General features: G+C 38.5%; 1 long non-coding RNA gene across 2 annotated transcripts; it reads left to right on the top strand.

The window, feature by feature from the left end:
• Positions 1-21,063: 21,063 nt before the first annotated feature.
• Positions 21,064-25,783, top strand: LOC115923114. Of its 2 annotated transcripts, none has more exons than XR_004063795.1 (5): positions 21,064-21,299; positions 23,001-23,148; positions 23,843-24,145; positions 25,029-25,187; positions 25,620-25,783. It is a non-coding gene; the product is annotated as an uncharacterized LOC115923114 (long non-coding RNA). The 2 variants fall into 2 exon arrangements; XR_004063794.1 differs by having other exon boundaries at positions 22,996-23,148.
• Positions 25,784-26,498: the final 715 nt, after the last annotated feature.

Here is a 26,498-nt window from a genome sequence, read left to right as displayed (position 1 = left end):
TTATTAATTTCTGTTTGATTTTCTTTTTCTTTTGCATTTTTACAAACATATATAACAAACAAAACATTACACATTTTTACACATTTCAAAAGAATATAATGTCGAATAATAAAAGTAACCAATCGAAAACATCATACAGAAGAGCTGATAAAGTAAGCAAAGCTTGATAGCATGACTATCCTCAATTGATACATAATAATACGAATATGTAGGAACAAATATTGGTAAAAGGAGAAAGAGAGAGAGAGACAGAGACAGAAAGAGACAGAAAAAAAAAATTGTTGAATACTTTAGACGTATAGTATAGATCGGGACAAATAAATTTTCTACATACTTAGAAATGACAAAACTTGGTAGGGGTATGAACATTTTAGTTGCTAACTTTAAAAGTTACAAAATGTGAGCAGTAGCGTCACCACATAATTATGAAATATGCTTAAACGGGAGACTCTCACTGAAATCTCGGGTGAGCCAATCAAGTAAGTGGTTCACTGCAGTGAAACTGGGTCGTCGTATGCAGGTATTCATCTGAAACTTCCCAGCCCAAATAAACCCCTCCAAAAAATGGGAAACTCTAGATTGATGGATTATATCTCTCTTGTCATGGATAATTACCGCTGTGTTTAGTATCATTAGAAGGTTGCAGGCGCGGATCCAGGATTTCTTAGGGGGGGGGGGGGGAGGCCCAAATTGGAAATTAATTTGAAATTTAGTGTGCTGAAATTTGAAAATCGTGCCGGCCGATATTTCGCTCAGTGGGGGGGGGGGGGGGGGGGGTAGTCAGCGCTTTTTTTATACTCAACCCCCCCCCCCCCCCCTTGAGCAAAAAAACAAACAAGGTAGTGTCTTCTTTTCTTCTTCTTTTTTGCACAAGGGGGGGGGGGACCCCAAGGCCCGCTCGGCCCCCTGGATCCGCACCTGCAAGAGAACGTGGAGAGAGAGAGAGGATGCAGAAAATAACAACAGGAAATTTGTAGCGTTAAAAATATAACAAATTCAACAGAGCAAGAAGCGATATCTCGGTAACATCGGAAGGTTGATAAAAAAAACTGCGTAATTTTGGTATGAAATGTTACTTATTATATTTATTCTACTGTACTAACCCTCTAAAATGCAAACAAATCCTGAACAAAGTCTCAAACCACAAAGATATTATGGTTTTCTTTGAAGGCGTCACTATGCGACACCCTCTAACAGTAAATTCTCCCATCCAATTTTTGATTTATTTCTTTCCCAACTGTTTTCCATGAAAATAAGACACAAAACAGGCTTCTTTTTTTCCAACACTTAAATGTCTGGAATGGTATATAGAGCCAATTCATTGCTTTGTTACGATTTACATTCACCTAGTATGTAGTTAAATTATAATAATACAGTTGGGAGAATTCAGGAATCGATCAGTTCATTTTTTCCCAATTTGTATCATTAATAATGGTCTGTTTTCACTCAAACTTTCAGATTATCTTTAATTGTACATCTAGCATTGAATTCACTTCCTTAGCACCATTTTATCTCATCTAAATAATTTTACCAAGTCCCTTTTAATGTCGGGTGACATCCAAACATAAGTTGATTCCTGTTGATTTGCAGGGCTGAAAACAACTCATATTTTGTTATTCAAACATCTAAATATATTTCATAGATTCTTAAATATTTTTCTTAGAATCATTTTTTGTTCAGACCTGCTAAGGTTGCGAACATGTGCTGAGCTGGGAAAATAACATACCTTTTACAAACATTTTTTATCGAGCATACATATTGTTCAATAACACGCTGGTGGATAAAACTGCCTAAAATTGCAATAAATATGACCTCAGAACACATTGTTAGATTATTTTTGTATTCAAACTTGTAATCATTGTCATCGTCATCATTCTAGCATCTACATGCTTTATTTATTTTCTTGTCTGTGTATTAACTACAGCTAGATTTCGTATCGTTTGATAGATTGAGTAGATACCACAGCCTGCCGGTCTTTTACCGACAAGTCACCGCATTCATGTAAAATGAACGAATCAATCGACGTCAAATAATTGATTTATCATCGCTCTATAATGAATTTTTCCACAGCATACTTGCATTCGTATCTATCACGAATGAACATTTAGCAGGTATCTTAAATGTTCGTTTTGAATAATTTCCTCTCCACTTCTTTTCCCTGTTTGATACTGATAAAATGTTCAAATGTTCTTAATCAAAGCAAAAGATTATATTCATAGTTTCTTTATGCAATAAAGAGAGGGAATGAGAGAATTATGGGAAAGTCTAATTCCACTTTAAAAATAATTTGCTTTTAATAGATGCAGAAAAAACAAGACAAACAGAGCAAACAAAATTTAAGTAAAATCGGATAACTAACAGGGAAGTTATGAATTTTTATGAAGTATAAAGAGCTATGGGACTTAGAAAATCACAACACAAATTGCCAATTTGGTTATCAGTTTGTGACGTCATTGCCTCACTATTTATCAATTGCTTTATATATTTGTCCCATTAATTTCTTTTTTTATCCCCCAAAACTTGATTTCCCCATGCTTTTGCCCAGGCTATATGATTTGTATCATACTGCTTGCATACATTTCACAAAATCTTTCATGAACTTTTCATAATCATTGATTTGTATTTGTATGTATTGGAGTGGCGTACCATAATGGTAGGGGGAGGGTATCAATACTCTATACATTGATTCATTTTTTATGTTTTGTTTGGTTTTGTTTTTGATAATTTATACGATGTTCGTAATCTCTTTGAAGCCATTTATATCTGTGTTAATTTTATTTAGTCTGTATTGAACATGTTAAGAACAATCTATGAGTATCAGTTCAATCACAATCATAATCACATCAAAATCTGAATCACCATCACACTGAATCACAATCACGATCGTGATCACAGTCACAATTACCATCTCAGTCACAATCGTAATTGATACCCCCCCCCCCCCCCCACCATTATGGTACGCCACTCTAATAAATACAACTGTAGTCTGTAAACACACACTTTGCTTGCACTTATATCATTGCATATTCATAAAAAAGACACTCTTACTTAGTTCCATGCTAATTCTATATTGATGTGGCTAGGTTATATCTACTTAACACATGAACGTTCAGTTGCTAAATCGTGATGATTTAGTGGGTATACACCCCTAGTGAGGATAAATAACATGTTTGTTGCTTACCAACCTATACAATTTGAAATGGATTTAGCATGGAACTAAGCTTGTGGGGTTCTATATCATACTGGGTAAGATTTACATGTTTAATTTTTCTGCTAAACGTGTTAAATTGTATGCAAAGAAACGAATTTGAATTCACGGAAGACGCTATTACATACTATGTCCCATTTGCAGGCCAATAAAATGAAAAGGTTAAATTCCAACGGCATTTGAAAGATAATACTAATTTAGAACTTCCCTAAAAATAGGGGGCTTGAAAATGTCTTTAAGTGGGAAAATAATGACTATTAGTTGTCAAATCGACTTAAGAGCTATAGAGCCAGTAATAGTCTGATTTTTAGACCATTGTACCGAATGGGCGTACGTTTTATGCTGCGCAAGATTCAATCAGTTTATTTTTGGCCATTAAAAGAAGTGGTTATTGATGTAGACAAATGCTTATGTACCCAATACAGCTCATTTTATGTATGTTATTACCAAAGAAGAAAAAAAGGCCAGTCAGTCACTCAATAGTGTCTGACAGTGAAGTCTAGCAAGTAAACAGATTTCCTTTCATAATTTGAATATTAGGACACTGCTAATTACGTTTAAACTTCACAGATAGGACAAACATAACATATTAATAATTTATGCAAAGTTCTACAGATTTGATGCTGGCTGCAAAAGGGATATAGTACATTTATTCACGGCTAACAAAAATAACAAACAACCAAATTTGCGTTTATGTCGTGGCTTTATTAACATTTTGAGATGGACGCTTATTTTGCACATTTTGATTTTCTGGGTGTCATAACAACATAACACAGATATATTGAATCATAAAAAATGCTTACAAATGCAATGCTAGGCCCCCCGCCTATGAAATCGAGTGATGCCTAGGCTAAACTTATATACATTAAGTCATTATATCAGCCCCCCGCCTATAAAATCGAGTGATGCCTAAAGTTATGCTAGGCCCCCCGCCTATGAAATCGAGTGATGCCTAGGCTAAACTTATATACATTAAGTCATTATATCAGCCCCCCGCCTATAAAATCGAGTGATGCCTAAAGTTATAGAATATAGATGTATATATATACCAGCCTCTCCGCCTGTAAGATCGGATGATGCCTAAGATTAAAGCGTGACACCCTGAGTTTGAAAGTGTGTAGGTACAACTAGGTCCCCCCGCATTTAAATCGAATGGGGGCCGGAAAACTAAGAATTGACATGCGAACAAATTCGACTGAATATACATTGGCAACCCCCTCGCATGTAAAAATTGAGTGGGGTCGAAAATTATCGGATGACAATTATTGATCAATAAACTTATCAGTACCATGTGATTAGTGATTTACCCATACAAAACCGGGTAGGGGCGAAACCCAATGGGAAAAATTCCCCTACGGCCCACTTTCTTTGTGCACGACGCAAGTTGATGTGCGACCAGGCCTAATGCCCCCGGCTCTGCATTAACTTCATAAATCACTGACCAATTTATTACATAAACCCTATCCGTACCTTTCATACCTGAAACCCTAAATCCTTTCCGTACTAATACGTATACCTTGGCTACTTCGAACCACCAAGCAATACTTATTTTATGCCACTAATATACTAAAAATACTTTTATTGGTGGAGATAATGGGGAGGTGGTGGGAATGTTTTAGACTCCGTAAATGTTTCTTCTTGTCCATTCAAAATGAAAGCCATAACTAGAATGAAAGCCCCTTCGTGCTATTTTTAATTTGCTGGCGGTATTTTCCGCGCTTGCTTGATAAGCGTAAATACGCTTGTACATTTCCTTCCAATGTAATACAAAGTATTACATTTCTTAGCGCGTGAATTTCCCTCAAAAATGTAAACAACCTCTTGACCTACATTTTGTCAGCCTGTCAATAAACCATTTTAAATCGTTGTCTACTCTTTAAATTTTATTATTCACGGCTAACAAAAATAACAAACAACCAAATTTGCGTTTATGTCGTGGCTTTATTAACATTTTGAGATGGACGCTTATTTCGCACATTTTGATTTTCTGGGTGTCATAACAACATAACACAGATATATTGAATCATAAAAAATGCTTACAAATGCAATGCTAGGCCCCCCGCCTATGAAATCGAGTGATGCCTAGGCTAAACTTATATACATTAAGTCATTATATCAGCCCCCCCGCCTATAAAATCGAGTGATGCCTAAAGTTATGCTAGGCCCCCGCCTATTTATCGTAATAAACTTATCTCGACAACACCGGCACATCATTATGCCTAATTCATTCCCCTCAAAGAAGTGACTAAACCGTTAATGCCCATTTCGAAATGAAGCATTCGCAAAACTGGTCATTTACCAATGTCCACCTAAACCTGCCCCATATAACCATTATTTACTCTCCACAACTTTGTTACTCCCAAAATAAGGCACTCTTATCCCAACAACAAAAACATGATCTTGCGGTGCCGGACTCAAACTTTTTTGCGGGATTTACTTTGCTACCCGAACAGACTTAAACATTGAAATATAAGAACGCTGAAATATAAGAACACTGAACTATAAGAACATTGAAATATAAGAACAAACAACGTGTTTTGTAACATTATCATTGTTTAACTACTTGGATGAACCGAGATAGGACAGGCCCTCCTTCAGGTCAGTGATAAACCTGTCCAAACCCTCATTGGAGAGATGCAATCCGTCCGGCCTATATAAAGCCCTATCCTTATGCCTTATGTCGGGGTGTGGAATGGCCTTTCCCCCATTCCTGCCGGCCAAGGCGCGAGCGTATCGGTTCGTGGCCCTCCTTCTATCGTCTAATTTTTCCTGCTCTCCGGACTACAGCATTTATATTCTACCCGTTCTAGGATGTCAGACCATATTATTGTCGTCTCAGTGTTCGATGTGATTAATCTGTTCACCGCATTCGCCATCGCCCTCTTCGAACATCCCTCTATGTCATTCGTGCCCACGTGTAACACTAAAACGGTCGGCTTCGTCAGGCCACTGGTAATCGACTCTAGCCATGCGTTTGTTTGGTCCAAGCGAAGGCCCCGCTTTCCAGCCCAATGGATGACCGTCCTCAAATCCATATCGGCGCAGCCAGTCCGCTCCGCCCTGCGATGGGCCCAGAAAACGATAGAGTCGCCTACTATCCATATTTGTTCTGTGGACAAAATAAGAAAAGACTGGGCAGCATTTTGTATTCCAAAGAACATGCGTTAATGTGAACTTGAAATCCCATTGTTGCAATGACGACCTTCGTCATTGCCTTGTTTTCGTTCACATTCTGCCCCATTAATATTCTCCTGGTTTTCCTTATCGTCCAGAAATCCCTTTCGTTTTGCACGTAGTGCTTGTCATCACTAATTATGCCCTTTCCTCATGTCCGTTTCCTTTCAAATTTCATAGGCATAGTCTCTAACATCTCATCAAGGTCACTACATTCTTCGATTTTCGAAATCACTCATGCATAACCGTCCAGGCGCCATTTTGTCCGTTTCTGGTCCATTTTAAGGCCTTTCTTTCTTCCTTCCTATCTCCACTATCCTAGATCCTACAAACTTCTAACAAATTCCTCTAGATAGTCTAAGAGATGTTCTTTTGTCTGCGACGTATAACCTGACCTTTAAAATGCCATCTTCGTACTCAAAATTCAAATCTGAAACCGACTTCGTCAAAAATCTCTCAAGTTCTTGAAAAATGGACCCCTAAATAATCTAAAACTGCCATAACTTTCTCATGTGAATTCCTTTTTGTATTTAAATGTCACAGTATCTTTATCTCATAATTGAATATAGCCATGCCAAATTTCACGCTCCAATGGATTTGCACAACATAAATAGCGCCCTCTAAAGTTTTGGGAATTGGCTTTCTCTCTGTGGCCGCATCTCCATAATGGCTTGGCAAACCCGTACCCTTTTTTTTGGATTTAGATACTTGATGATATGCCCTTTCCAGCCATTTACAAAATTATATACCCTATCACTGACCAGATTTGAGAAAATTGCCCTCCAAATTCGCCATTTTCAAGAAAATTCTGAAATAAATTCAACTTGCTCTAAAATGGCGATCTTTATACCTAAATCAATGAAACTTGGCAGACATATGTATCCTAATACGTGACAACTGTTTACCAAATTTGGTAAAATTCGAATATGTCAGCGCAAAGTAATCACCAAAAATGATGAATTTACTATGCATTACATAATAGCGCGTTTAATGCGTGCAATACATTGCGCGAAGATAACAATGGTGTCAAACTGACCGCAATGAAGTGCCCTTTCGAATGATACCAAGTAAAGTATATGTTCACACAGAAAATTGTGAATAAATCGCATTTGAACAAAGGTCACTACACGAATTCCGCCGAGTTTCCGCCCGAATCTAACACGTATCGGCTATGACGTCATTTTTTCAGACTGCTTTTCGCCCCTTAAACATCCTTTTTTTTTGTTGAAAATTTGCAGCGACATGCCGAGTTCCAATACCCAGGGCACCTCTTGGCCGGATTTTTAAAATTGGTCGATGGGGCTATTTAAGACGCCATTTTGTCCTATAAATCTATTTTAAATCACGTGTTTCCATAAGATTATCATAGAAAAAAAAAAAGTAATTTACAATAACAATCATGAAATTCTCTTTCTAATAATACCAAATACGGCCCATAAAGAGACATAAAGAGAGAGAGAAAAAACAATTTAACTCCGGTCATAATACAGATCCTGTACGTTTTCCGCTCATGCATTACACGCACATTCTATGGGGCATATCGGGTTCACGCTTTTGACCCCAAGAACGATCTTTATTGCAAAGACGAACATGCATCAAATCCCCTTGGTTTTTGCATGCAGTGCTTGCGAGCCCTTACGTCCTTTCCCCTATCCCAATTTCTTTCAAACTTCGTAGGCATAGTCACTACCATCCCATCAAGGTCACTATTAAGGCCTTTCTTTCGCCCTACCTATCCCCACTATCACAGAAGCTACAGACTTCGTACAAATTGCTCTGGATAGGGCGAGAGAAGCTCATTCGTTTGACACGTAGAAACACGGCGTCATTGCACGCACATCATTGTGACACGATTGCATTTCTAGTGTTTTCTTGCTCTTGTTCTGCATGTATGTTTGTTGTCTGCTTGACTTCGTTTTCATTTTCATGTTGTAGCACCATTATTATTATTATTGCTATTATTATTATTAGCTTATTTAACCTCTCGAGGCGAGGGACTTATTCCTCTGTGTGTTGTACATATATTCATTCCTGTGTATGCCGCCTCACCCTTTCATTATTGGCCCCGGACACGTTCACTCTGTTATATTTTGTACGTATACCTGGCGAATCAAATCAAATCAAATCAAATCAACCCCAACGGTACTTTGCAACATTGCTCATATTTAAACAACAATTATCTGCGATGCGCGGAGGAAGCCCATCGACCCATGTGCTGTATTTGGGCGTCCGAGCAGCCCGCCATAGCAGCGGTTGTAGCCGCACCTATACGAAAAGAATGGGCGGAAAACTTCGCCGCCAACATACCTCTGTATGACATGCATCCCTTTATCATGGCACTGAACTCATGCCTGGTGAGAGGAAGCGAACCATATGAGCAACAGAAAGCCTCCCCACTTCCCGGGCGCATTTTCAAATATCTAAGGACCGCCTTTACTAGACCGAATTTTCCGTCTCTTTCGTTCGTTAGCCTCTTATTGGGGTAGGGTCGGCTCTCTCTTTAGAGACGGAAGCCGTTTATACACATGTCCTTGCTAACGCCACGGCCAGTTCTGGTCGTAGCGTTTTGCCCCCAAAATCCCCCAAAATGTCATTTTACCTCGAGCATGTTATATTGTAAATTAGGCCTAGGCTATAATAAATCAGTTCCACTTACCAACTTGACTGAAATAATCAGTTTAATAGTCCCTTTTTAGGAAATTATGGGTCAAAATCGGAATCCATGTTGAAAAAGATTTTCAAAATGGATTTCGATTTTGACCCATAATTTCCTAAAAAGGGACTATTAAACTGATTATTTCAGTCAAGTTGGTAAGTGGAACTGATTTATTATAGCCTAGGCCTAATTTACAATATAACATGCTCGAGGTAAAATGACATTTTGGGGGATTTTGGGGGCAAAACGCTACGACCAGAACTGGCCGTGGCGTTAGCAAGGACATGTGTATAAACGGCTTCCGTCTCTAAAGAGAGAGCCGACCCTACCCCAATAAGAGGCTAACGAACGAAAGAGACGGAAAATTCGGTCTACGCCTTTACGGGACAACTACCCGCCTCAATTTCGTGTATTGAAATGGTGCAACCGTTTCCCCTCGGATCAGTTTTCGATTCCCTTAAAGAGAGACTCACCCGGCGATGTGGTGCACTGCCGGTGACTGCCACGTCCGTGAAACGCAGCATTCGATCCCGCCTATGCCGTGATGCCACTGTGTGATGTGCGACCAGACCAAAATAATGATATGGACTCTCCTTTCTAATCAGGCCAAACGACAAAGGCCAGCCCAAAACCCGAGTATAATCTCGCTGGTCGCTCACGAGAAGAAATAATTCAGCGTTATAGATCTATATCCAACTAATTATTCCAGTGCAGTGCTAACTTTAGTATTAATCCAAATCCTCTAATAATGTTTTAGACTCCGTAAATTTTTCTTCTTGTCCATTCAAAATGAAAGCCATAACTAGAATGAAAGCCCCTTCGTGCTATTTTTAATTTGCTGGCGGTATTTTCCGCGCTTGCTTGATAAGCGTAAATACGCTTGTACATTTCCTTCCAATGTAATACAAAGTATTACATTTCTTAGCGCGTGAATTTCCCTCAAAAATGTAAACAACCTCTTGACCTACATTTTGTCAGCCTGTCAATAAACCATTTTAAATCGTTGTCTACTCTTTAAATTTTAGTATCTTTAAATTGAATGAAAATTTAAGAAAAAGAAACACGTTTTAATAATTCGAATGAAAATAAAATGTTTTTTTGAATAATCGTTTTATGAATTTAAACGCTAAAAATCGAATTTGAAAGAAAATTAACAGCTGCGGTGACAGAATCGGCGAAATTGAATGAACATAAATTGCATTTGTGTGGCTAACTTACGAAATTGACCAAGAAATTCTATATTTGAATAAAGTCAATTATACCATGCACTTAGAAGAGACTCCGGTCGAAATCATAATTTCTCTGTGACTGGCTTTATATATGCACTAGTTTCTGAGAAACCAGTCACTGAAGATCCATAATTTTACGGCTGCCTCGAAAAGAATGCATGGTACATGTGATTGATATCCTTCATCCTTCATCCATAATTTTACGGGTACCTCGAAAAGAATGCATGGTACACGTGATTGATATCCTTCATCCTTCATCCATAACTTTACAGGTGCCTCGAAAAGAATGCATGGTACATGTGATTGATATCCTTCATCAAGAAATGAAAAACTAAGATTGTAAACTATTATCAATTCACATCTTTCTCCAAAATACACCCGCCCACACACACATACACTGTGTTTGCGAAGAACGTTGCCCATTCCACTATGGCTGGCGTAATCTCTAGAGGTTGGGGGGGGGCACATTATTTTGGGTTGGTGGTGTTGTTGTGGAATGTTGTTTTATTCTTCTCTTTAAAAAAAATCGAATACATTAATGTTAAGATTAAAGAAAAGGAAATGGACGAGAGATGTATCATGTCCCGTACACTCCCCTACCCCTTCTATCGTTTTATTGTGTATGTTGTATTTCGTATTTTGTGTGAAAGAATGTTGAATGGTTCTTAAAAGATACATCTCAAAAATTAAAGAAAAAATGTATTCATCTGGTGTATTTCCTTATTACCTAATCGATGTGATAAATATCGGCAAGACGCAATTAACATTTTACGTGTACATGCATGATGTAGTCTCTCTCTCTCTCTCTCTCTCTCTCTCTCTTTCTCTCTCTCTCTCTCTCTTTCTCTCTCTCTCTCTAACAGTAACCTCTGACAGAGGCAGACGTGTGTTTGTGGTGCTCCGTAAATTCCCATATTTTGTGCGTTTATAGTGCACTTTCTTTTGACTGTTATACATCTACGTCTTGGAAATTTTCCTGTGATTGTGGACATTTCACTCTTTTCGACGGTATGTGAACATTTTCCGAGATATATTCGTTTTTCGTCAATTTTAATCCAGTTTTTTAGCGAATTTATATTTCAAATTTGAACACTCTGCGTAGCATCAAAACAATTGTGCGCAAAAATATTGCGCCATACTAGTTAAGTTACGCAAAGGACCAGCAGATACCAACGCAGCAACGTAACCATGGAAACTTTACCAACAAATTTACGTGGACTCCGCGTGAAGCAACTACGTGCTGAGTTACAGAAAAGAGGTATGCATACAAACGGAGTAAAGGCGATCCTTCTTGAAAGACTAGAAAATGCAGTAGGCCTAGACGAAATAAGGAACACTAATGCCGCTGGTGATGTAGATGAAGATAAACATGAAAAGCCAGATGATGTCTTCAATGATGACGCAGACTGCCGACAACTACTGCATAATGTACTGAGTGAAATGAAAGGCTTGAATAGTAGGCTAGATACTATCGAGAAGAAGTTCAACAATCTATTCGAACAGCATACTTCTACTTCTACTTCTACGACGATACTCAGCAGGATCCATAAGTCAGGATGTAGTGCAAGGGAGAAGGAGAAGGAGAAGGAGAAGGAGACGGAGAAGGAGAAGGAGAAGGAGCAAGGGAATCTGAGGGCACAACAACAAGTATCTAGGCCTACCACCAAATATTTCCCGACAATTGCTACGCATAACCGGTTTGAAATACTATCCGAGATCACGGAATCAGACAACAGTGCCAAGAGTGTATCAATGCCAATTGAAGATCAACTTCGTGACTACAAGGCCAAGCACCTGAAGTTGTTCTCCAAAACCAACATCACCCATTCTGAAGTTATCTCTGATGACGCAACTGATGACAGCGACGCAACTGTTGACAACGACGCAACTGATGACAGCTCAGACCGATCTTTGTCAACACCTACTAGTACTAGAGTAAAGTACCCGGTAATCGGTCAGCTCCGGTTTTCGGCCAATTGGTTGGATACATGGTAAAATCACTTTAAAATACATCGCATAATAGCATAACACATATCCCACACATACCATACCATGCCAGTGTCACTGAAGAACCACATTTGCAATGAAAAATATATCCTAAAATATCACATTTTAGCGATGTAATCGGCGGTCCCGCTACCCAAATCTGAAAAATCGAGTTTCTTACGCGTGTATGTAAGAAATATGGGTACCATAAAATGAGCTTTATTTCAAGTATTTTTCAGATATAGAGCCCGATTTTGTGCTGGTCGCAAGCTCAAAAGTATCTCATCGCATGTATTAAATCAATGCAGCCGCACACCGCGACGCACACACGATATGTCCGTCTAATTCAGATTCCAACTTCCGATCACCGCTGTGCCTGTATTCGGCCAGGCGAGCACCCGGGAGCTCCGGCGTGGGATACCTGCTCCGCCCGCTTGTGCTATACATCAGCGCAGAAACGCACGGCGCGCGCGAGCGCTTCCTATTGACTTTGTACATGCGGCCGTAAACTGAAACGCTCGGCCGATAACCGGCTCCAAAACAGTGAAAATTGAAATGAATATTGTCATGGCAATTCGTGATTTTTTGTTGGGATTCTTTTTTTGTTTAAATAATAATAATATTTGCTTCATGATTTGAACAAGAAATGATAATAAATAGGAAGTAAAGAGTCCAATAAATAGGATTTTGTCTTAAGTGGCCGAAAACCGGGTACTTTACTCTACTTCTACTTCACCACCATACCATGAGCAGATGGAGGGATACCGCCACCGACATAGTGTGATCCGCAACAAACGAGATGTAGTTGTGGTCGGTGATTCCATGATAAAACACATCGACGGAAGACATCTCTCCCGCAGCAAGAATGTGAGGTGCGTCTCTTTTCCCGGTGCAAAAGTGAGAGACATATTCACCTCTTCACCTTGCGAGTTTCTCAAGCCAGGGGGAGAACTGATCATCCACGCTGGCACCAACAACATCTCTGAGGGTGCTGGTGAAGTTTGCCACCAAATCACAGACCTCGGCAAGTCTGTTGCTGCCGAGGGGTTTAACGTCTCAGTCTCTACGATCATCCATCGTAGAGGGGAGAGTGAAGCGGACAAGAAGCGGGTTGATGAGATCAACTATCTGATGGAGTTGGCAGCCAGCGAGAACAGATGGGGCCTCATCATCAACAATGATATCAGCGAGCAGCATCTCGGGCGTGATGGCGTTCACCTCAACAGAGCCGGTCAACGAATCTTGGCAGGCAACCTGAAACGCCTCATCAACAGTGCTGACCAACCGACAACACGAGGCCATGGCTGGACTCAACGGTCGTCCGATCAAGTTACAGGCAGTGAACCTGCAGGAGCAAGGCGGCATCAAGCCATCTACCGAGAAAACCAGAGTCTTCATTCTGATGAGGAGAAAAGCAGCCCCGTAAAGTCCTACGCCGAATCTGTTTCTGGGAGATCTTTGGATTTCAGTGCAGTCGATCAGAGGTCACGACCGAAACCAGCCTTCAGACCATCCAAGGTGGACATGAAAGACTGGGCGAAATATCTTCAATTTGTAAGAAGGGTATTGAATTAAGTGAAAGTTTGACAAAATCTAGTGATGATCCGAAAATTATAGTTGACGGTCGAAAATATAAGTTCCCTTGTGGGAACTGTGATAAGCCAGTCAAATGTAATCAACACGGCCTTCTGTGTTCTTATTGTAAAAAATGGTTTCACACTAATTGTCAAGCTATCAGTTTTTCAGAGTACCGCAGGTTATATTATGAATGCCCTGATGAGAAGTGGAATTGTTTAACATGTTGTCTGCCATCTTTTTGTGACTCATTATTTAACGACGATTGTTTAGAGAAAGAAAGCCAAAACGAGGATAGACTAAAAGAAAACTATTTTAAGATAACGCGCGTTACACCTGAAAAGCAAGCGATAGCAAGAGTAATTCAGCCAAACCTCAGAGATGAAAACACTTCTCTTTATCAAGAATTTGAAGAAAAGTTTAAAGTTAAAGGTCTTCATTTTTTACACCTTAATGTGAGGTCTATTCTAAACAAGATATCGGAACTTAGAATTCTTTTAAAAAGAAAAAGGCTGTCTATTATTGCTTTCACTGAAACATGGTTAAACAATTCCATAAATGATGAAGAAATTGAAATAGACGGATATAAAATCATACGCCATGATCGATCCTCTGGCTCTGGAGGTGGTGTATGTTTCTATATCAGAAATGATATTGCATTTAATATTATGGATGCTATAAGTACTGGAGATACGGAATCCCTGTGGATAAATTTGCTTATACCAAGATCAAAACCAATTGTTGTTGGTGTTCTGTATCGACCTCCGAAAAACAATTTGTTTATCGAGAAATTGTCCAATATTCTTGATACATTAAAGAAGGATGACGAAATAATTCTTTTAGGAGACATGAATATTTGTCTTCTTCGCAAATCGCCACTGGCTAAAAAATATATTGACTTGTTGAGTCTTCATGGGTTTAGTCAACTCATTAAAGAGGCAACACGCGTTACACCTACATGTTCTTCTCTATTGGATCATGTTGGTTGTACCAAAGAAAATAAAATAAGTCAAAGTGGTGTCATTGATCTAGGTATTAGCGACCATTGTTTTACTTTCTGTACACGGAAAAATGTTAGACTGGCTATAGGTCATCACAGGACTAATGATATCAGATCCATGAAAAAATATACAGAAGAGTCTTTCAATCTTCAACTATCTGTTGTTGATTGGTCACGAATAACTGACTGTACAGATGTAAATGAGGCATGGTCAATATTTCAACATGTTTTTATCTCAAATTTGAATATCATAGCGCCACTGAAACGGATAAGAATAAAACAAAGATCAGAAACTTGGGTGACTAAAGATATTCTTTCCCTAATTCAAGAGAGAAATATAGTATACAAAAAATGGAGGAAAAGAGCAAAAGATGAGAAGCTCTATAAAAGATACAGAGTATTAAGAAATATGGTCCAAAGAGAGGTGAAAAAGGCTAAACTCGATTACTTACAAAACAAGATAGAAGAAAATAAACAAGATTCGAAAAAACTTTGGCAGAATCTAAAAAGCTTAGGATTGAAAAATAAGAAGCGAAAAGAACAAGAATCTGTCATTAAAATTGATGGGGAATTATGTCATGATAAGATGGCCATCGCTGATGAATTCAATTCTCATTTCACAAATGTGGCTGCCAAATTAGTAGACAAACTCCCCCCTTCCAAAGACTTTTTCAGCGCAGACAATGATTGTATTCGTGACTTTTACGAAAGAAAAGGTGTACGTGAAAACAGCTTCGAGTTATTACCAATCAGTGAACAATATGTTTTCAAAGAGTTACGTAAGTTGAATGTATCAAAAAGTACTGGGTTAGACTTGATTCCAGCTAAATTTCTAAAAGATGGTGCGAAGGTTTTATTTAAGCCTCTAAGTTACTTAATGAACCTATCTATCTTGACGAGTACTTTTCCAGAAGATATGAAAATAGCAAAAGTGACTCCACTTTATAAAAAGAAAGATAAAACTGATGTTAGCAACTATAGACCTATTAGTGTTTTAAGCGTAGCATCAAAGATTCTAGAAAAATCGGTCTGTGTTCAAATTGAAAGATACTTCAAAGAAAATGATATAATTTATGAATTTCAATCTGGTTTTCGACATGATTATTCGACTGAAACATGTCTAATTCATTTGACTGATTATTTGAGGAGAGAAACTTCCCAAGGACGCTTTGTTGGTATGGTGCTCCTTGATCTGCAAAAAGCTTTTGATACAGTTAATCATTGCGTCTTATTGAAGAAGTTACAACTAATGGGTTTTGATAAGGCAAGTTTAGATTGGTTCAGATCCTACTTATCTAATCGGCACCAAGTAGTGGCCATTCATGATATTCGTTCCAAACTAATGCCTATAACATGCGGTGTTCCTCAGGGAAGTATTTTAGGCCCAATTCTATTTTCAAGTTATATAAATGATATGTGTATTTGTATAAAAGACTTCAAACTATTATTGTACGCAGATGACAGCGTACTACTCTATTCAAATCCTGATCCTAAATATATTGAGGAAAAGCTCAGTGAACAGCTGTCTACGTGTGTCGATTGGATGACTGATAATAAGCTTTCTTTACACTTGGGAAAAACAGAAAGCATTTTATTTTGTTCTAAAAGTAGTTCTAAAAAGTCATTTGAATTCAAAGTGACACACAATAATCAAGCAATCAAGAGAAAAGAGTCTGTGAAGTATTTAGGCATTGAGTTGGCTAGCGCAATTTCATTTTCATCTTTAGTAGAATCAGTTGTAAAAAAAGCAAATTCTCGTCTGAAATTTTTGTACAGATATCAAAGTTGTATGGATTTAAAAGCAAGACGTACACTCTGTTTTGCTCTTATTCAATGTTTATTTGACTATGCTAACCCTGCATGGTACAGTAACATAAACAAGTCAGATCAAAAGAAGTTGAAGATTATACAGAACAAAATGGTGAGATTTATCAACTGTTCTGGTCCAAGAACTCATGTTGGCTATAGCGAACTTTCTAAAGCTGGTTTTCTTGAAGTCGACCAAAGATCAAAACAACTCGCATTGCATCACGTGCATAAAATATATCATACTAGGGCGAATCATTATATTCGATCCAACTTCGATCTTGTTACTGACGTACATGATTATAATACAAGAAATAGACGATTCAACTTTAACTTACCAGAAAGAGTAGGTAGTATTGGAAATTCGTTTTATTACAATGCCATAAAACATTGGAATTCCCTTCCCAATGGTGTAAAAGAAATAGGAAACTATGATCATTTTAAGAGGAAATTAAAGGAATACCTAATACTTGACAGTCAGAGAAGAGAAGTGAATGACATGTTATATGATTGAAATTGTTATTCTTCTGTCGGTTCATACTTTTTCATGTTGTATATACTTATGTTTTCGTACGTTATAGAAATTCTACAAATTCATCATTATTTTCCTCTTCTTCCTTCTCCTCTTTTTCTTCTTCTCCTTCTTCTTTTTCTTCTTGTACTTAATATCATTTCTATCATCAGTTTAATGTTGTTATTATTATCTTTAATAAGTAGTTTTTTTAATTTTCTTATCTGTCTGTAAATATTACTATTTTAATTTATTAATTGTATACATGTCTGTAAGGGACCCCACTGGAAATAAGCTCTCGAGCTTTCGTGGGTTATCCTGTTCAAGCTGACTTATTTTTGATCTGTTATTATTGTATATTGTTGTATGTTGGAAGCTTGTCGAATAAAAATCAATCAATCAATCTGTCTCTCCACCCATCCCCTCCCCCTCTCTCCCTCTCTGAAGCAATTTTTAAATATTTTGTTTTATCATGTCTGCCTAATTCACAATATATCTACAGTTTCATGTTTCATATCTTGGGATGATTACGTCCGTGAATCAACAGATCAACAAAACCAGTATCATCATCATCATCAACAGAACGTAATAATTTGTGGGAAAATAATGAGCACTAGTTGTTGAATCGAATTTAGCGAGCGCGCTCGTTTAATTAAATCAAAACCGTGTAAGCATTTTAGGGAGTTAGAGGCAATCTAAACACTTGTGACCAGTTTATTTGTATGGAAGCAGTAAAATAAGAAAAACAGAATGGCGAAAGTTTGAAACAAGTTTGAAATATGATAAGTTTGAAATAAGTTTGAAATATGATTCCTCATAAACTGGACCAAAACAAATATAGATTTGTTTTGGTCCAGTTTATGAGGATTTTTTTTTGCGCCGACTCAGCCGGCCGGTGAATAATAAGCGGGGGAAGGGGGGGGGGGGTTGCTGGAGAGGAGGACCACTTTTTTTTTATTTTGCGGGGGCAAAATTTTAAAAATATCGGGGGGGGGGGCCCCGCTTTTGTTTAATAAAAAGGTAAAATGTACGTAACTATCCTATTTTTTAACGCCGTTTTGGGGGTCTGGGGGGCCAGGCCTGTAGAATCGGCCCGTGGATCCGCGCCTGGAAGGTTGGTTTATTCCTCTGTAAGATAATATCATAATTATGATTATGCAACCGTGGAAGAAATAAAGTATATCAGAATAATGGGCAGGGTCGAAAGTTTCAACATACACTGGTAAGCACGTGCGGGTACTGCACACGTTATAAAGTGCCCTGCGAAACGGCCCTTTATAAACTCTTCCAATAAAAAATGAACATCATGCATGCACGGTTGAGCAGTGCATTTTATATTTTTTGCTGTATTAATTATCAGAATAAGTATCTGAATATATCTACTAGTCTGGCGGAAATGATGGATCATATATGTGATTCTTAAACTAATTCATAACAACAACACTAATGTAAATGATAAACTGATACAACTTTACAACGTTATAATATACTACTAATGATCTCGTGCTTAGGCGCAGAGATCTTCCAAACAACCCAACACCATATAGCTGATGTGTTATATATATAATATATAATATTCTTATATAAATCAACCAATATAAAGTTTCTTTGAACATAAGCACATATTAATAATAACACGGAAGATAGAGATTATATCTATTTTATATAGCACATTAATTAAATCTGACTTAACGCCTATCACTGTCACTGTATGTGTGTGTGTGGGTGTGTGTTTGTGTGTATGTGTACAAGTATACATGTACATGCAGTATAATGCTTGATAGAGAGCTAGTGTCAAATTCCATCACTCTACTTTGAGCTTGAAATACACAAATATGAATAAGTTATTGAACCAAGTATTATGGTATAAGTGACAGCACATATAATTTATAAACTTTGATAATAATGTAATTTTAGCTTACCAACTGTTTGCAATCCTGGGGACTTTCACAATTTACAGGGAGGAATACTATTCCTTGACTGCTTTCTTCTAAATACTGCAACTTCTGAATCTACTTTCTCTGTTGTATTCTTTGGGTTAGGCCTCGACCCTATGATTGATAATTTCTACTTACCTTCATCGAAGCTAGGAGCACAAAAGTCAAGTTTGAGGTCAAGCTTGTTTACTTTTTAGCCTGCCTCCCCAGAAGGAAAAACCAGTTGCAACTGGTCGAGTTGAATTGCAGTTGAAGCCAACTGGTAACCCTGGAAATTGAAATGGGCCAGTTGACCCAGACCAGTTGAATTTTAACTGGTCCAGTTGGAATTCACAGACCAGTTATCGACTGCCAACTGGAATATGCCCACGGACCATTTATCAACTGGTGCAACTGGCAATATTCCCACAATCACATGAACTGGTGCAACTGGAAATATGCCCACAGACCAGTTATCAACTGGTGCAACTGGAAGTATGCAAATAGACCAGTTATAAACTGGCATTGGCGGGTCCGGGGGGGGGGGGCACGGGGGGCACGGGGGGCACTGGGGGCACAAAAAAAAAATTATTCAAAATTGAATTAAAAAAAAAAAAAAGGTGACCAGTACCTTAAGGAGTTTGTGTCTCTATCCTTTGAAGTTTGAACCCATTATACATGTAGCTTTTGGCCCCTACTCCTTCATCACCCCGAATCGGATCATTTTGTTCTTTCGAATCCAAGTAAGTTAATATTTAGCTCTGATAGACTTACGGTGGGGAGGGGGGGGGGGGGGAGTGGGCCACACCCATCAAGACAGGTAACTGTTCACCTTCCCTCGCCACCCCAACCAAGAACATTATGCTTTGGGTCTAATTACTATTTTTTGTCTACTATCAATACGGTCTAATAATCATTTAAGCATAAACAATAATAATCATCAAAATGACTATCAGACTGACGGAACGGGCATTATACAAACTTGGAATTAGACCAAATGGATATTAGCCTAATTGGTCATTGGACCACATGATAACAAGACGAAATTATTGTAAGACCATGTGGATAGTAGACGGGCTGGGTGTAGAGGGGAATAGACTAATAAATATTGGATAGTAGTCGAACTGGTTATAGACCAGAAGGCAACTCGCTCCTTCCCTAGCTGCGTTGTTGGTCCTCCGTCTCCAAAGTGTACCACCACCTTTAATTCCACCCCCCCCCCCCCCCCATCATCAGTACGACAGAAAAAGTAGCATATATTTTGAGAGAGAACAAGAATATCAATATGCCATTGGCCTCTGCTGCTGCTGATTGGCATATGATGAACAGCGCCATCTCATGGTGAATGTCATGAGGCAAACGATGATGGTAAATTGCCCAGTCCGCATACCCAATTGGTATATTCCCGTAATGGTATACACCCTGCCCATTTACTCCGCATTGTCTAGTCATCATGGACCTATTCCGGGGACCTATGGGTCCATGGTCTAGTAATCGTTCCGTTTGGTCTGATGACCATTTAGGCTAAAAGCCATTTGGTTAATGTTCCACTTGGTCTAATCTCAGATAAGTAAGTCTACTACCCGCCCCCCCCCCCCCCCCCACTCAGTGTTATTTAGGGTACGCATATGCTCGTACCCAGGGGCGTACGCAGGATTTTTTCAATCGGACACTTTTTTTTTAGGGGGGGGGTTTGGTTTTTTTTGGGGGGTTTACACACATAAAAATACCAAAGGGGGGGGGTTTGAACCCCCCCCCCCCCCCCCTCCTGCGTACGCCCCTGGGGGCAGTTATCTTTTCGGACTCTTTGGCCCGAATTCACAAAGCAAGGTTTGAGCTCAGACCAAAGTTTATGTGCGTCATATGACGCGTTTTAGACCTTGGTTCAGACCTTGGTCTGAAATGCATTTCACAAAGGAGGTTTGAGCTCAGACCAAGGTTTTCGTACGTCATATGACGCGTTTCAGGTTTGAGTTCAGACCTTGGTCTGAAATTACATTTCACAAAGCAAGTCATCAGACCCGAAATTTACAGACTGCTCAGATAGGAGGTTTGTAATTTCTCAAACCTGGTTTGAGAGCTATCAACCAATCAGGATGCAGCACTGGGTGGAGATAATTTATGCTCGATTGATTTTGTCCAAATAATTCACCGCCAAAACAATCTGCGATAGTATCTGGTCAGCCCGATTTTACTGCAATTGAAATCTCTCAATCTCTCGATCCTTTCCTTAAAATCGTAAGTATAAAACCTGTACATGTAGTCGAATCCATACTCTTTACTTTATTGACATTTCAATATGTGATATGCTTTATAACTTTCCATTTTCCATGAAATGTTAGGTGTTTACATTTCCGACGGCCTCTAAATTCCAGAGTTCAGAGACTGAGTCCGAGGGAGCTCGAGTCCAACGCCCAAGGCGGCGGCGGAGCTCGCACCCTCTGACCCTTGGCTGGAGTTGGGCCTAGCCGGGCCTACAGTAGACTATATCATAGTATATCTGAGTATGTCAGTATGACTGTCATGTTTAATTTCGTCTTGTTGTCAGCAATGCCATGACACATGCCAATTAGACTAGGCCTAGACCTACACTAGTTATTACAAATTCATGATAATGATAATAATACCAGGCTCTAGCCTAGTAGTAGATCTATCATCTAGGTCTAGACCCTATATGATGTCCATCACTTGACTTGTTTCACTGACACTGGTACCTAAATAAATAGAAATTGAAATGGCATCAGCAATGCCAATGTTCCCCAAAATGAATCACACTGACAGGCATAGTCTAGACCAAAAGCTTCAGTCTCTCTATATCGCCGGTTGTTCACCGAGACTACGTCTGGCTCCACTAGACCTAGACCTCCGATTATAGAATGTCAACAAATGTCAGTTTTATTAATATTATTTTTATTAAAGAAATGACCCATATCACTCAGACGGTTATTTCTGTCTATGAGTATGACTAGATCTAGTATGAGTCATGACAAGCAAAGCTTAGTTTTATTAAATTTAGATCTGGTTCTAGAGTAAAGTACCCGGTAATCGGTCAGCTCCGGTTTTCGGCCAATTGGTTGGATACATGGTAAAATCACTTTAAAATACATCGCATAATAGCATAACACATATCCCACACATACCATACCATGCCAGTGTCACTGAAGAACCACATTTGCAATGAAAAATATATCCTAAAATATCACATTTTAGCGATGTAATCGGCGGTCCCGCTACCCAAATCTGAAAAATCGAGTTTCTTACGCGTGTATGTAAGAAATATGGGTACCATAAAATGAGCTTTATTTCAAGTATTTTTCAGATATAGAGCCCGATTTTGTGCTGGTCGCAAGCTCAAAAGTATCTCATCGCATGTATTAAATCAATGCAGCCGCACACCGCGACGCACACACGATATGTCTGTCTAATTCAGATTCCAACTTCCGATCACCGCTGTGCCTGTATTCGGCCAGGCGAGCACCCGGGAGCTCCGGCGTGGGATACCTGCTCCGCCCGCTTGTGCTATACATCAGCGCAGAAACGCACGGCGCGCGCGAGCGCTTCCTATTGACTTTGTACATGCGGCCGTAAACTGAAACGCTCGGCCGATAACCGGCTCCAAAACAGTGAAAATTGAAATGAATATTGTCATGGCAATTCGTGATTTTTTGGGGGGATTCTTTTTTTGTTTAAATAATAATAATATTTGCTTCATGATTTGAACAAGAAATGATAATAAATAGGAAGTAAAGAGTCCAATAAATAGGATTTTGTCTTAAGTGGCCGAAAACCGGGTACTTTACTCTATGTCTTAATTAACTGGGTTAGTCTCCAGAGCAAGGATCACCCACAAAGTCACAAGCACAAATAGTCTAATAACATTTCTTTGATTTAAAAACATTGTTTAAACATTTGATTAATTTTATTTTCACTCTAGTAAAGATGGTAGAAATGCAGCTGATTCAGCATAATGAGCTGGTGTACCTGGAGGAGGAGCTGAAGCAATATATAGCAGCACAACCGGGCAGAGGCCTCTGAGTCTGAGATTGGGAAAACCCGCTGGATGATGAGCCTTTTGTTTTAGATTGAGGTAGGCTACTTTGAATTCAAATTCTGTATTGGGAAAGTTGCCGAAAACATGGCCAAACTACTTGATGAATATTGTTAACATAGCTATACAAAAAAAGGGCTTCTGTTGTAAAATCCAACCCTAGTGTCGTTATTAAAATGCAGAAATATTTCAATTCATGTTGACCGCCTAAATTCACTGTTCGTTTGCCCTGCTTCGCTGGTCTGCCTACGACCGTGCAAGCCCCCAATGCAATTATACACATGTGCATTTACATAAATTTATTCAATTTCTAAGCATTTTCTGTCATATTCGATACATTGATAAATTAGTTATGATATTTATTCTTTTACATGGTACTGTAGGTGATGGAAGCCTTAATTTGTGTGTGGGGCATTTCCCAATACTGTTATTTGGCTTTAATACATGAGGAAATTATTCAGATTATGTGTTGGAAACAGGTTTGTGATTTGTTGTTTTGTGTAAAACTACTTAACTACTTAAACTTATTTTACAAAAGGTGAAGCCGTAAAGGAGATTAGAAAAGGCATGGACAATTTTGTCTTTTACGTTAAACTGACTCACACCACATCTAGAAATCAGGATAATTTTTTTTTAAAGTGACAGTGACAGTTAGGGATGCAAAAATATATAGCATAAACCAGCAAAAAAATGATTTATTTGAATGCTTGTTTTTTTTTTTTTTTTTTTTAAGGGTAATTCGATCTAAAGGATGCATGGTGAGGAGGTGGCATGTAGTGTCACATTCATCTGTTTGCCGAATGGAGAGTAGTGAGAGATGTTTCCGAAGCTGTTGTCAGAAGAAAGGGACAAGTCATGAAGTTTCCTACAGGTTACAACAAGGCAAAAAGTGACTACTATTCAGAAGCAGTTTTTCCAGTACTGCAGATTTCCAAGAGTTGCTGTTAATGGGACACATGTTTACATCAGGAGCCCTTGTGGGGCAAGAGCCAGGTACTACTTCAATAGGAAAAACAGGTACTCCATCGATGTTCAGGTGAGAATAAATGAATACATCATGACTGGATCCAGCACGGCTTTCCCTTTAGACCTTTTTTTTGTAGGTTGCAAAATTTTCACATTAGATATATACACTCTCCAGTCTTGTGTGTTGTACATCCATGCCAATTCATTGGTAAACTAATGCAAGATTTCTAGTGGCCAAATGGATATTAAAGTAATATTCGCGTACAGGTACTCATTTCACTGCCTTTGTACACAGTTAAGAATATCCAATGGATAGTTAAACTTAAAAATCCTAACACTCGTTAATATCTTTTTAACGAAAGGGAAATTTGAAAAATCAAAACTTGTTCCATCCTTCTATTGGCAATACGGATATGACCTCTAGATTTCTGATATTTTGTTGATGGCCATGGCAATTGGGCCACTGTTTTTGCCATTGATCAATGAAAGAAAAAACAACAAAGAGAAGCATGTAAATTGATCAATGGCAATTACCACTATATATTTTAAACTATAGAAAAACAAACAGGTTCATTTCCAATAAAAAGATGCGAGAGTGGGTACCCCCTCCTCCCCCCCCCCCCCCCACACACAAAGCATTTGTTGTTTTAGGCTCGAAATGTTTTGTTAAAAGTGAGATTATTTTTGTTTACATTGTTACAAGATAAACAATGAAAACATGAGTTAAAAATGAAGAAATACTTCATCAGTCAATAAATATAGGGTAATTAGCATTTTCTTCCAATTTTTGTTGTATAAATAGATATTGAAAGCAATTATCACATATTCAACTGCATTTGCATTAATTACCATAAATAACAAGTGAAATTTATACATTTCACGGCCTATCTGAAGTGTGAAATGAGTGAGTTTTCATAACTAATTAATGCCAACATGTTATTTCATATTGACAGGTTGTCTGTGATTATGCTGGGAAAATAACTAGTATCGTTGCAAGATGGCCTGGACTGGTAGCAGCCACGATGCCAGGATCTTTTCTGAGTGTGCACTGAATTGACAGCTTCATGCTAGGGCATATGAATAACAGTTGATTCTTGGAGATAGACTATAGGGTAGGTAGATTATTTCTTTATAAGAAAACATTTGTTTATTCTTTTTCTTAATCAATCTTGTTTCTTTTTTTGTATTTGGCCAACATGTGACATGTTAGGAATGTTCATTTGGTAATATAGTAACAACTCGCATTAAGTAATTAATTCAAACGAGCTCATGTGCTTTTAAATTTCAGTTCACAAATCACAATTAATGTTTTTGATATCTGGATGCAACTTGATTAGTTTGTTGTCAAGTGGAACCTCATAGGTTTTGTATTAGTGACACAGGATTGAATAATTCCTGATTATGTGTACAATACATTGTATCCTTTCTATAGTATTACCCCCCCCCCCCCCCCCCCCCCACCCCTCTCCAAGAAAAAAAATGAACAAGTTGAAATTAAGAATATTGTTTATGATATTGTTTATTTGGTCCATTCAATTTTGCAGGTATCCATGCCTTCTCTGCCTCATCAGAAGCCATTTCTTCATTCAGAGGGTCGACCACAGATGTGCTTTAAAGGCCATCTGTACTAGTTCAGCCAAAGAGGATTAGACAACCCAGCGAGGTCACTGACGGGAGGCTATCTCATCAATTCAGTTCTCAATTAACATAAGAAAAAGAGGATCATGGGGGATTAACAGGCACAGATTGGGGAAGTTTTCTATATAGAGGGAGTAAGTAGCTACAAGTAGTACAGTGGGGCTTTAACACTTCACACACAAAAAAGGGAGATATGTGATTGAGCGCATATTTATTAAATGCAAGGATGAGGACGTTCCATGCCTCATCAATCTCGACACTTCTTAATTATTTTTATGCTTTCCTGTTGCCCATATTGGGGAAATTCACGTTGTGCAAATATAGCATTGGTTTGGCCAAGTGTAGCCTAAAACAGCTAACACTGGAGCTTACTAACAAGTATTTATTGCTTTCTTAGCTGTCAAGTAAAATAACCACCACTATCTATCTATTTAGTGAGCTATACATTATTTAATTAAGGATTCCACAAAAAATTTCAATGTATACGGTAATAAGTTATAAAATACAGATTTAACTCGATTGCAACTGGAATTACCTCAAAATGTAAACTGCAGAAGGCAGCCGCCGCAAAGAAAGTCAAGGCAGCCCCCCAAAAAGCAAAGAAGACAGTAAAGAAAACGACTGAGAAGAAAGAGTAGGCCCCTCCCTGGTGTTCCCACAATACTTCGTAGTTATGCAGCATTACATCAAGAACCTGGGTGTTGAACTGTTGATTATTTATGAATATTTTTGACGTTATGTTTATTTGATAAGTATTTGTTGTCACTCTGACGGTATTTGTAATT

The sequence above is a fragment of the Strongylocentrotus purpuratus genome, unplaced genomic scaffold (genome assembly GCF_000002235.5).
Source record: "Strongylocentrotus purpuratus isolate Spur 01 unplaced genomic scaffold, Spur_5.0 spur5_scaffold_13, whole genome shotgun sequence".
Taxonomy (NCBI): domain Eukaryota; kingdom Metazoa; phylum Echinodermata; class Echinoidea; order Camarodonta; family Strongylocentrotidae; genus Strongylocentrotus; species Strongylocentrotus purpuratus.
Note: the sequence above shows the minus strand (reverse complement) of the source record. Positions and strands in the feature narration are given on the sequence as shown.